Consider the following 9,938-nt stretch of genomic DNA (forward strand, 5'->3'; position numbering starts at 1 on the left):
TCAGCCCTTCGAGCCTGCACCGCCATTCAATATAATCATGGTTGATCATTCCTAATCAGTATCCTGTTCCTGGGTTTGGATGGGATACTGTTCGGAGGGCCAGTGTGGACTTGTTGGGCCTAATGGCCTATTTCTACACTGTGATTCCGTGAATAAAATTACGAGACAACCAAGACCAATGGAAAATATTTCCCATACTTTATGGTTCGATGGGATAGTCCGATCGATTTGTCGTGTCGGCTCTGGAGGCAAATGGGCGGGGCTGTGCACATGCGCTGTGGCTTCGCAGGCGGTGCCAGCGTCAACAGGCAGTGGCGCGAGCACCGGGCGGCGGTTGGAGGGAGGCGGCTCGAGCAGCTATTGCTGCCTGTCATGAGAGTGCTGGGGTAAGGACAGCGCCTTCCCTCCGTGTGGCCCAGGGAAACCACTCACTCATTCACCCATCCACCTCACCCCGACCCTCCCCAGACGACCGCCGCTGGATCCCGCAGTGAGGGCGGACCACTTTCAGCAGAGCCTAGTGCCCTTTCCCTGCCTCCAGGCCCCACTGAAGCCAGACTGCCACGGCTGCCTCCCACCTGGAGCTGTCACTCATGACGCGCACACAGCCCAGTTACTGGATCACCCCCATTGCCCGGATCACCTGATTACCCGCTTCCTTACCGCCCCGGTCACCTGATCACCTTTTGCCCCACTGCCCGGGTCAGCAGATCGCCTCACCGCTCATGTCCCTGTATCCTTTCACCATTGGGACCCTAGATATCCTGAGAGCCTGGATCCGTGGAACCTCCCCTACTGCCTGGATAACACCACTCTCTCAGCCCTGTCCGCCCGCGACCCAGGTTGCCCGGATCCCTCCTGACCACCCGGTTCGCTGGATCCCCTCATTGTCCGGCTCACTGGATCACATCACCACAATCCAAGTTGGATCCCCTCAACTGCTCAAATCAGCACCCACACCATTTCACTACCTGGGACACTAGATCTTCCTGCTGTCTGGATCATCGTCCCATCCTTTATCTCATTGCCTAGGTAACCAGATCGCACTTTGCCTGACTGCTGGATCTGTGTGTTGCCTGGATCACTGGATAATCCCCTCTGGCTGTCCAGGTCACTTGATCGCACAATTGACTGGATCACTGACCCACCATTCGTCTCACAGCCTAAATCACGAAAACACCCTTCTCTTCAATGCCAAATCCCCCAGCCACCTGGGTTGCTGGATCCCATCACTACCCGGGACCAGGATATCTTCCCTGGCCACCCGGGACCACTGGATCACCTTGCTACTGGGATCACATAATTAAATTCCTACTCTGTAGTCTGCCTGGGTCACTGGCCAACCTTCACCTCACCTTCTGGGCGCTGGACTCCCTTTTGCCCTGGTCACTAGATCTCCAGCCTCCAGTCCGCCTGGGTCACCTCACCACCCGGATTCCTGGTTGCGTCCCTCTCTACCTGGGGCACTAGACCACCCTTCCATGGCTGCCTGGATCACTCTTCACCTCACCACTTGGGTTTGTGGATCCCCCTCACCTCCTGCATCGCTGGACCCCTAGTTGTCCAAATCAGTGGTGATCATTTTCTGTCTGCCCAGGTTGCTGTATTCTCCCTGCTGCCCTGATCATTGGATTCTTTTTTTATTTTTTTTTCCTTTTTTTTCAGGGTGACAGAACCCCTGATACTCCTGTTTATTTTTTTTATTTTTCTCCACACTCCCACCTGACAGCAGTAGTGCTTATTTTTTTCAGCACCCATGTCGTGTGCGTGCAGGTGTTGAACAGTATGAAAAACAAATGTGTAAATCTTTATTTATATTCCACCGCTAGGAAGAAAGGAAACACTCGAATGGCCAGTGACGAGCAGTCCCCTTCTCAAAGGGTAATGCTGTGTGATCAAACAGCCCATGCATCATCTCACTATATGGTTTACTAGCTCACACTTCATTTTACCTCATCACTTGGGTCCCTCAATCGTCTCACTGCCTGGGTCATTGGAAACCCGTGATGCCCTGGTCACTGATCACCCCCTTCTGGTCACCCAGGTCACTCGATCCCCACTGCCGCCTGGATTGGTGGCCACACTGCCCAAGTCCATGGAGCCCTCCTGCTCCACCCTGTTTGCTGGATTCCCTGTCACCACCTGGGTCTCTGGATCACCCTATCACCCAGGGTAACTTGATCCAGCCACCCTCACTCTCTTGTCACCACCTCACTGGAATGATGACCCCCCCCCCCGCACAACCATGGTCACTGGTCAAGTCTTCACCACCTCATGGCCCGGTTTATCAGATCCCCTCACCTTACAGGTTTTTGGATCCTTGGTAGCCCAGGTCACTGGATTCCCCTCTCCTCCTCGCTCCAGCTGTCCATCTGGATTGCCACACTGCCTTGGTTAACAGATGAGACTTTGCTACATCACTCACTGGATAACCTCCTTCAAGTTGCCCATCACCCCTCATTCTCCCCCCACCACCCCACTCCCCCAAACCATCACCACTTCCACCCCCACCCCACTGCCTGAGTCACTGGACACACGCATACATGCACTAACTGGGTCACTGAACCTGACTGCTGCCTGTGGCACTGGCTGATTCTCCATCTCACTGTGCGGGTCACTAAATCATCTTTCACCTCAACCTCTGGATCCACCCCGCACGCGTTACTGGATTTCCCCCCACCGTCTCCCGAGCGGCCAGGTCGCTGGATCCATTCACCTCATTTTCCCTATACACTGCCATGTCACCAGCCTGACCACCTATGCCAATAGATCACTTAAGCCAGTAGATCACTGTTCTTCATCTCACTCATGCCTCTGGATTGGTGTTTCCTACTTGCTGGTCCGTCGCATTCTCACAAACACATGGATTCAGTTTCCCTCATTGTTTTATGTATTTGTCACTTTTGTTTAAACTCCATAAAGTGTTCAAATTACAATGCAATGCAATCCATTGGGAGCTCGTAATCAATTGACATCTCCTGTTATCTTTTCTAAGGGATGAACAATTGAAAAATTTAGTGTGTGGAGGGTACTTCCAGTTTTGTAACTTGTTTCAATCTGGCCCACTATTAAGAAAGCTGATACGTTGCAAAAGGGCATTTTGAATGATGGAACTTATTAAGTATGCTCTTCAATGCGCATTGTATAATGTATTATTTTTACCTATATTCCACTAAATAACAACTAGCAAGTGAGTAGTAAAGACTAATCAAAGTTTTCACCATTAGTCAGTAATGGTGTTGAGTTCTTGTGGTTTGTATTAGGTATGTATTAACAATGGTTTGTTGCCTATTTTAGTCAGAAGATTGAGAGTTCAAGTCACATGCCAGGGTTTAAGCTCATCAGTCTAAGTTGCATATCAGTCAGAAAAAAGGAAGTCCTGCATTATACGGGGTGGCATTTTTTGCATGAGACATTATGTCCAAGGATGCATATGCTTGGTCAGGCAGATTTACATTGTACTCGTTTCCAATTTTGGGCCCCACATCTCAGGAAGGGCATACTGGCACTGGAGCGGGTCCAGCGGAGATTCACATGGACGATGAACGGCTGAGGATCCTGGGATTGTATTCATTAGAGTTTAGAAGGTTATGGGGAGATCTAATAGAAACTTACAACATAATGCATGCCTTCTAAAGGGTGAACACTGGGAATTTGTTTCCATTAGGTGGGGAGACTAGGACCTGTGGGCACAGCCTTAGAATTAGAGGGCATCAATTTAGAACGGAAATGAGGAGAGTGGTGGGCCTGTGGAATTCATTGCCACTGAGCACAGTGGAGGACAGAACATTTAATGTCTTCAAGGTAGAGATTGATAAATTCTTGATCTGGCCAGAAATTAAGGGATATGGGGAGAGTGCGGGTAAGTGGAGTTGAAATGCCCATCATCCATGATTAAATGGTGGAGTGGACTCGATGGGCCGAATGACCTTACTTCCACTCCTATGTCTTATGGTCTTACAGTTTGAAGGAGAACAGGAGAGTGATTCCTGGTGCCTGGGCCAATACTTATCCCTTGATCAGTAACACAAAACAAATTATTTATTTATTATAGCTTTGCTGTTAGTGGGAGTTTGCTATGTGTAAGTTCATAGCCACGTTTGCTATGTTACAGTAGTGAGTACATTTAAAAAGTACATAATTAGCTGGAAAGCGCTTTGGAACATCCAGTGAGCGTGAAATGTGTAATAGAATAATAACTCTGTTTCTTTTGATGTCATTTTAATCCTGCCATTTAATTATGGGTTTTTCACTGTCTTTCTGACTTTTGAATACATCCATATGCAAACAGTTGTTTCCTTAAAACACAGCATTGATGTAGTGACAAGGTTGCTTTGAAGGTCTAAGAAGCCAAATGTTTTGATGGTAGGATTGAAAGTTTTAGCATTGGTTCTGGTCCATTGTGTTTTTGTTAGCTCTTCATCCAGTATAATTCAGTTTCCCAGTCTTTTTGATTAAATCATTTTAATAGTTTCCTCTCATCTTTATCCAGTTCTCTTTTTAATGATCCTGTTGACCTGGCTCCAGAATTGACATTGTGAGCATTGAACTCATATTGCAATATTTTTTTTTTGTCTTTGAGTATAACTGTTCTGCCATATCCTATAGTAATTTCAGCTGAATTATACCTTAGCTAAATCCAATGCACAGTTAATCTGCTGTTATAGATATTTTTAGACTTGTGTTATTATGCACCTCTAGTTCAGTGGGGACTTGAATCCAGACCTTCTAGCTCAAAGGTAGGGGCACTATCGTTGTGCCATAAGAGACAGCCGCACCACCTGCTATTATATATTTATACTGTTTGCATTATTAGTGGATTTATGTTTAACATTTAGACTTGATCTTTAATTGGCCAAACCAAATATTAAGTAGTATTTAATTATTTTAATTGAAAATATATTTAATAATGGGCAATCATTTTCTGAACTATAGAAACCATATTACACAGGTGAAGATCATGACAAGCACTGTGAAATAAATATCTTAAGTGACCCTGAGCCATTGATGACTTTGCGATTTAATTTTCTGATCAGATGATATGAAAACATGTTTATGATGAATCCTCTCACCTCACATGTTCTGTTTCTCTGGGAAATTTATTTTCAGCTAGTTGTTAGTACTGTGCATGACTGTGCTCACACAAGAGGATTAATCATGTCATTTCTTTTAGTAAATCTGCAGTTTCCAAGGAAATCTTGAGTGTTTATTGGGAAGAAAATAGTTTTGTCTTCAAGTATTTGATCATTATGCTTTATTTTAAAAAAATCAGGGGGGAAGAGAACAGACACTTAAGATTACTATTTCTCAAACTTGTGCCATATTATATAAAAACGCAGAAAGAACTGTTGATTGTGCCATATTTTACCCAGTTTTAGAAGGAAGACTTAACAATATACTTTTAAGGTTGAAACTAGTATAAAGTACATAAAAGGGAACCAAGAAATGTAGTATACTTGTATTTCCAAATTGCATTTGATTAGATGGCTAAACGGATGATTAATACATAAGATATGCAGCCACACCAAACTGGAAATAAACCAAAAGGCTGGAGGTTTGAGTGAGCAGGGGTCCGCAGGCCAGCCAAGGATGTGAGAACTATGCATGATTGAACTGTTCTCTAATTGTGTTAATAAAATCAACTTTAATCCAAAACAAATCATGAATGTGGACATATTATGTTAGCATATAAAACAGATTGTTTCTCTCCATGAACCAACCAGCTCAAATAAATTAAATAATTTTGGCAGATTGCAACTGGTGGAGTTTTGCAAATAATGGATTGCTATTTACAACTTTATCTTAATGACATAGATGGAGGAATCAAGAAGAATATGTTTGGTGACAACATAAAACCAAGTCAGAGTTAAGCTGCGAGGAGAACCAGAAGCCTGCAAAGAAATATAACCAAGTTAATTCAATGGCTAACAAGATGGTAGACAGTATAATGTGGGTTAGTGTCAGATTATTCACTTTAGTAGTAACCTTCACATGTTCATAGAGACTTGGAAATCAGTCATGATAATATTGAATGGTGGAGCAGACTCAAGTGGTTGTATGTATTCCTTTCTTATGTGTTCTTGTTTGTGATGCTAAACTACCAAAATGAAAAGTACAGTAATTTTGTAACTGCTTCACTGTCAAAATTACTGGTGTTTAGATGAGAAATTTGATTGCACCTAGTCATTGAGGTGTCTGTAAAATAACCCATGACATTATTTGAAGAAAGGCATGGGGGATTTGGTGTCCTGGCCATCATGAAGGCTTGTTATGGTGTGGTGAAAAAATTTTAACAGCTCTCATTTTATTTAGAGGTTCATTTTAGCTTGAAGTTGGTGAGTTTGTTGGAATTCGTGATTATAATACAGATCAGTTAATCTCATTGAGATTAGAGAGTCTTTTGTCATTGGATTAAGGTCATTTGTTTCTCTTTTCTTTGTTGGGTAATTTACTTTTTTCCCCAAGGACAGTGATTTGATGCTGTCATACAGATACACATTGGCAATCCTTTGGTGCTTTTCCAAAGGTCTTTGTGTTTGATAACCCTGAATAGTATTTGATAGATATTTTGATTACAAAAGAGTAATATTTCTTAATAAGCACCTAATCCTATTTTGTCAAATACACACTTCCATCCATATTTTCTAGATGTGGGTCAAGAATAGGAGTTTTCTTTCCCTGATCAAAGATTGAGTCCAATTGTAGTGATTCCCTATTTTGTGCTTTCTTTAAGCCAGAAATGATTTAAAAATAGAATCGTTGTAAATGAAAACAAATTTCACGTTTACCTCTCAAATTTTAAGTTGTTCTGAGTCAAATGTTGTAATGAAGGAAATCAGCTCGTTACCCAAATAAAATCATGTCTGGTATTTAAATAGTTTGTGTTACTATCTGAGTAATTTGTGAAGAAATATTTCCTAATCTCGTTTGACTGACTTTAAATAAGACATCTGAGGCATGTTTTCTTTGTAAGAGCAATTGTCAGATATTCTTTCTTGGGATTATCTCCATTATTTGTAGCCTTGAAAATATATTTAATTGATTATTAATTCATGTAATTGCCAGCTGTGAGTCTGTTTTGGAGAAAATAGAATTTTTGTTCAGTACAGCATTCATACTTGTTTTAGTATATTAGTTTTTTTTAGTGCTTGTTTTTCTTGCATATTGTATATTCTTAGTATACATTATGATTGAGGCACTACCTACTTTTGGATACTTTGGAGATGCTTCTAAAGCTGAGAACAAGAGAAATCTAAATATTTGTGCACTGTCTTTTGAGCTGAAAACAATTGGGTTTCCTTCCCTCCTTTCTTCCCCACACTTAGCTTATATGACTGCGTTTCTTGGACAAAATCAACAGGAACGCATCCAGATGTCTGATTCTTTGTGGGGAGATGTTCGCATTTCTTAGTTGCATTGCCTTTTGATGAAGTTGGCTGAATTACTTTCAATAAATGCAACAATTTTATTACCAGGTCTGAATGACTAGTTCCAGCCATTAATTTGTTCTGTACCCCTTTAGTGTCCTTCCGAATGAACAATTCTGAAATTCTATCAAATCCATTCCAGAAGCAGCTATCAAAGTTTATGTATGATAAATTTAAAGAACTTTACAGTGCCTTTGTAACAACAGAATTTTCCAGTGCTTTACAGTTAGTTAAATAATTTAAGTGTTTCACAGTTGCTTTGAAGAAAATATGGCAGCCAATTTGAACAGAGGCAACTCACATTTTGCATTCTTTTAGTGTCATATTTGACCCTGAGGTGAGCTTCCAAACATGTTTCTGCACTATTTCCAGATCATCTGTTTTCACTGCTTCGCATGGTTAACTTTGCTCCTAGCTGAGCTCATCTGCTGATTCTGCTGCCGTTCTATATGTAAACTTGATTATTCCAATGGACTTCTGCTCGCCTGCATTTTATCTTCTGTAACTGAGTTGACACAAGTCACTGCCTGTATTGTCTTATTTTATTTAAGCTTTTATGGTTGTGGGCATTGCTGGCAAAGTCAGCATTGTTACCCATTCCTGATTGCCTTAAACTGGGTGGCTTGATTGACCATTTCAGAGAACTGTTCCGGTGGGGTCATGTGTAGGCCAATCCTGTCAAGGATGGTGGATTTCCTTTCCTCAAATAAGTTAGTGAACCAGATGGGTTCTGAATGACAATCAATGATGGTTTCATCATTACCATTGCTGAAACTCGCTTTTAACTCCAAGTTTCATTAATCAAATTTAATTCCACCAGCTGCAGTGATGGGATTGAACCAGTATTGCCATAACATTAGCCTAGACCTCTGGATTACTAGTCCAGTGATTACTATGTCATCATCCCCTTTTCACCTATCACCCTTGTGCTTGCTCACCTACATTTGGTTCCCGGTCAAGCAGTGTCTCAATTTAAAAATTTTCATACTTGTTTTCAAATCTCTCCATGGCCTTGTCCCTTTACACCTCTGTAATCTGTTCCAGCCCTGTGAAATAACTGCCAGATCTAGTTTGCTGAATATCCTTGATTTTAATTGCTCTTTTGGCTATGTCTTCAACAGCCTAGACCATTAAATTTAGGATTCCCTACCTCACTTTTTTCCCTTTGAGACTCTTCTTAATGCTGTGTCCTTGATTTCATTATTTAGCTCTTGAAATGAAAGACCAGAAGGTGTATATCAAGTAAAAGGAAAATTTCAGTCAGCTTGTGTCCAATAGAATTGTTCGGTGTTTAATTTTGCTTTTTGCCTGTAGGTGTTTTATCTGCATGTGTTATTCATTACCTACATATACAGTGTCAGGATGAGAAGGAATTTATCAAACAAAGGAAAATTAGAACATAGAACGTTACAGCGCAGTACAAGCCCTTCAGCCCTCGATGTCGCACCGACCTGTCATACCAATCTGAAGCCCATCTAACCTACACTATTCCAAGTACAGTAGCGCCTCGACTTAAGAACTTAATCCATTCCGGGACCCGTTTCGCAAACCGAAAAGTTCGCGAACTGAATCAATTTTCCCATTGTTCGGATATTTCCGGAGTCTTTTCTCTTTTTTTGGAGGTTGGAGGTCTCTTGGAGGTTGGTGATGCCACAAGAAACAATCCAGAGAAACTTGTTTTTTTCTTTGTTGCAGAATTTTCCAAAAATGGGACATCACATTGTCATTTAAAATGTTCACCTTCGTTCGTACCTTGAATTTCGTACGTAAGTTGAAGCAAAATTTTACGTACAATCCTGTTTGCAAACTGATTTGTTCGTGAACGGGGCCGTTCGTATGTCGAGGCACTACTGTACATCCATATGCTTGTCCAATGACGACTTAAATGTACTTAAAGTTGGCGAATCTACTACCGTTGCAGGCAAAGCATTCCATACCCTTACTGCTCTCTGAGTAAAGAAACTACCTCTGACATCTGTCCTATATCTATCACCCCTCAATTTAAAGCTATGCCCCCTCGTGCTCGCAGTCACCATACTTGTCCATCCTATCTAACCCTCTGATTATCTTATATGTCTCTATTAAGTCACCTCTCAACCTTCTCTCTAACGAAAACAGCCTCAAGTCCCTCAGCCTTTCCTCGTAAGACCTTCCCTCCATACCAGGCAACATCCTAGTAAATCTCCTCTGCACCCTTTCCAACGTTTCCACATCCTTCATATAATGCGGTGACTGGAACTATACACAATACTCCAAGTGCGGCCACACCAGAGTTTTGTACAGCTGCAGCATAACACCATGGTTCTGGAACTCGATTCCTCTATTAATAAAAGCTAAACCACTGTGTGCCATCTTAACAATCTTGTCAACCTGGGTGGCAACTTTCAAGGATCTGTGTACATGAACACTGAGATCTCTCTGCTCATCTATACTACCAAGAATCTTACCATTAGCCCAATACTTTGCATTCCGGTTACTCCGACCAAAGTGAATCACCTCACCCTTGTCCGC

General features: G+C 42.1%; 1 protein-coding gene across 1 annotated transcript in view; it reads left to right on the forward strand.

Annotated features, from left to right (window-relative positions):
• Positions 1-281: 281 nt before the first annotated feature.
• tex2 (testis expressed 2) overlaps positions 282-9,938 on the forward strand; it is a 131,862-nt gene continuing 122,205 nt past the window's right edge. The window contains exon 1 of the mRNA XM_043715090.1: positions 282-386. The gene's annotated coding sequence lies outside the window, so the exon portion shown is untranslated. The remainder of the gene's footprint in view (positions 387-9,938) is intronic.

Source organism: Chiloscyllium plagiosum, chromosome 24, assembly GCF_004010195.1.
Source record: "Chiloscyllium plagiosum isolate BGI_BamShark_2017 chromosome 24, ASM401019v2, whole genome shotgun sequence".
NCBI classification, from domain to species: Eukaryota; Metazoa; Chordata; class Chondrichthyes; order Orectolobiformes; family Hemiscylliidae; genus Chiloscyllium; species Chiloscyllium plagiosum.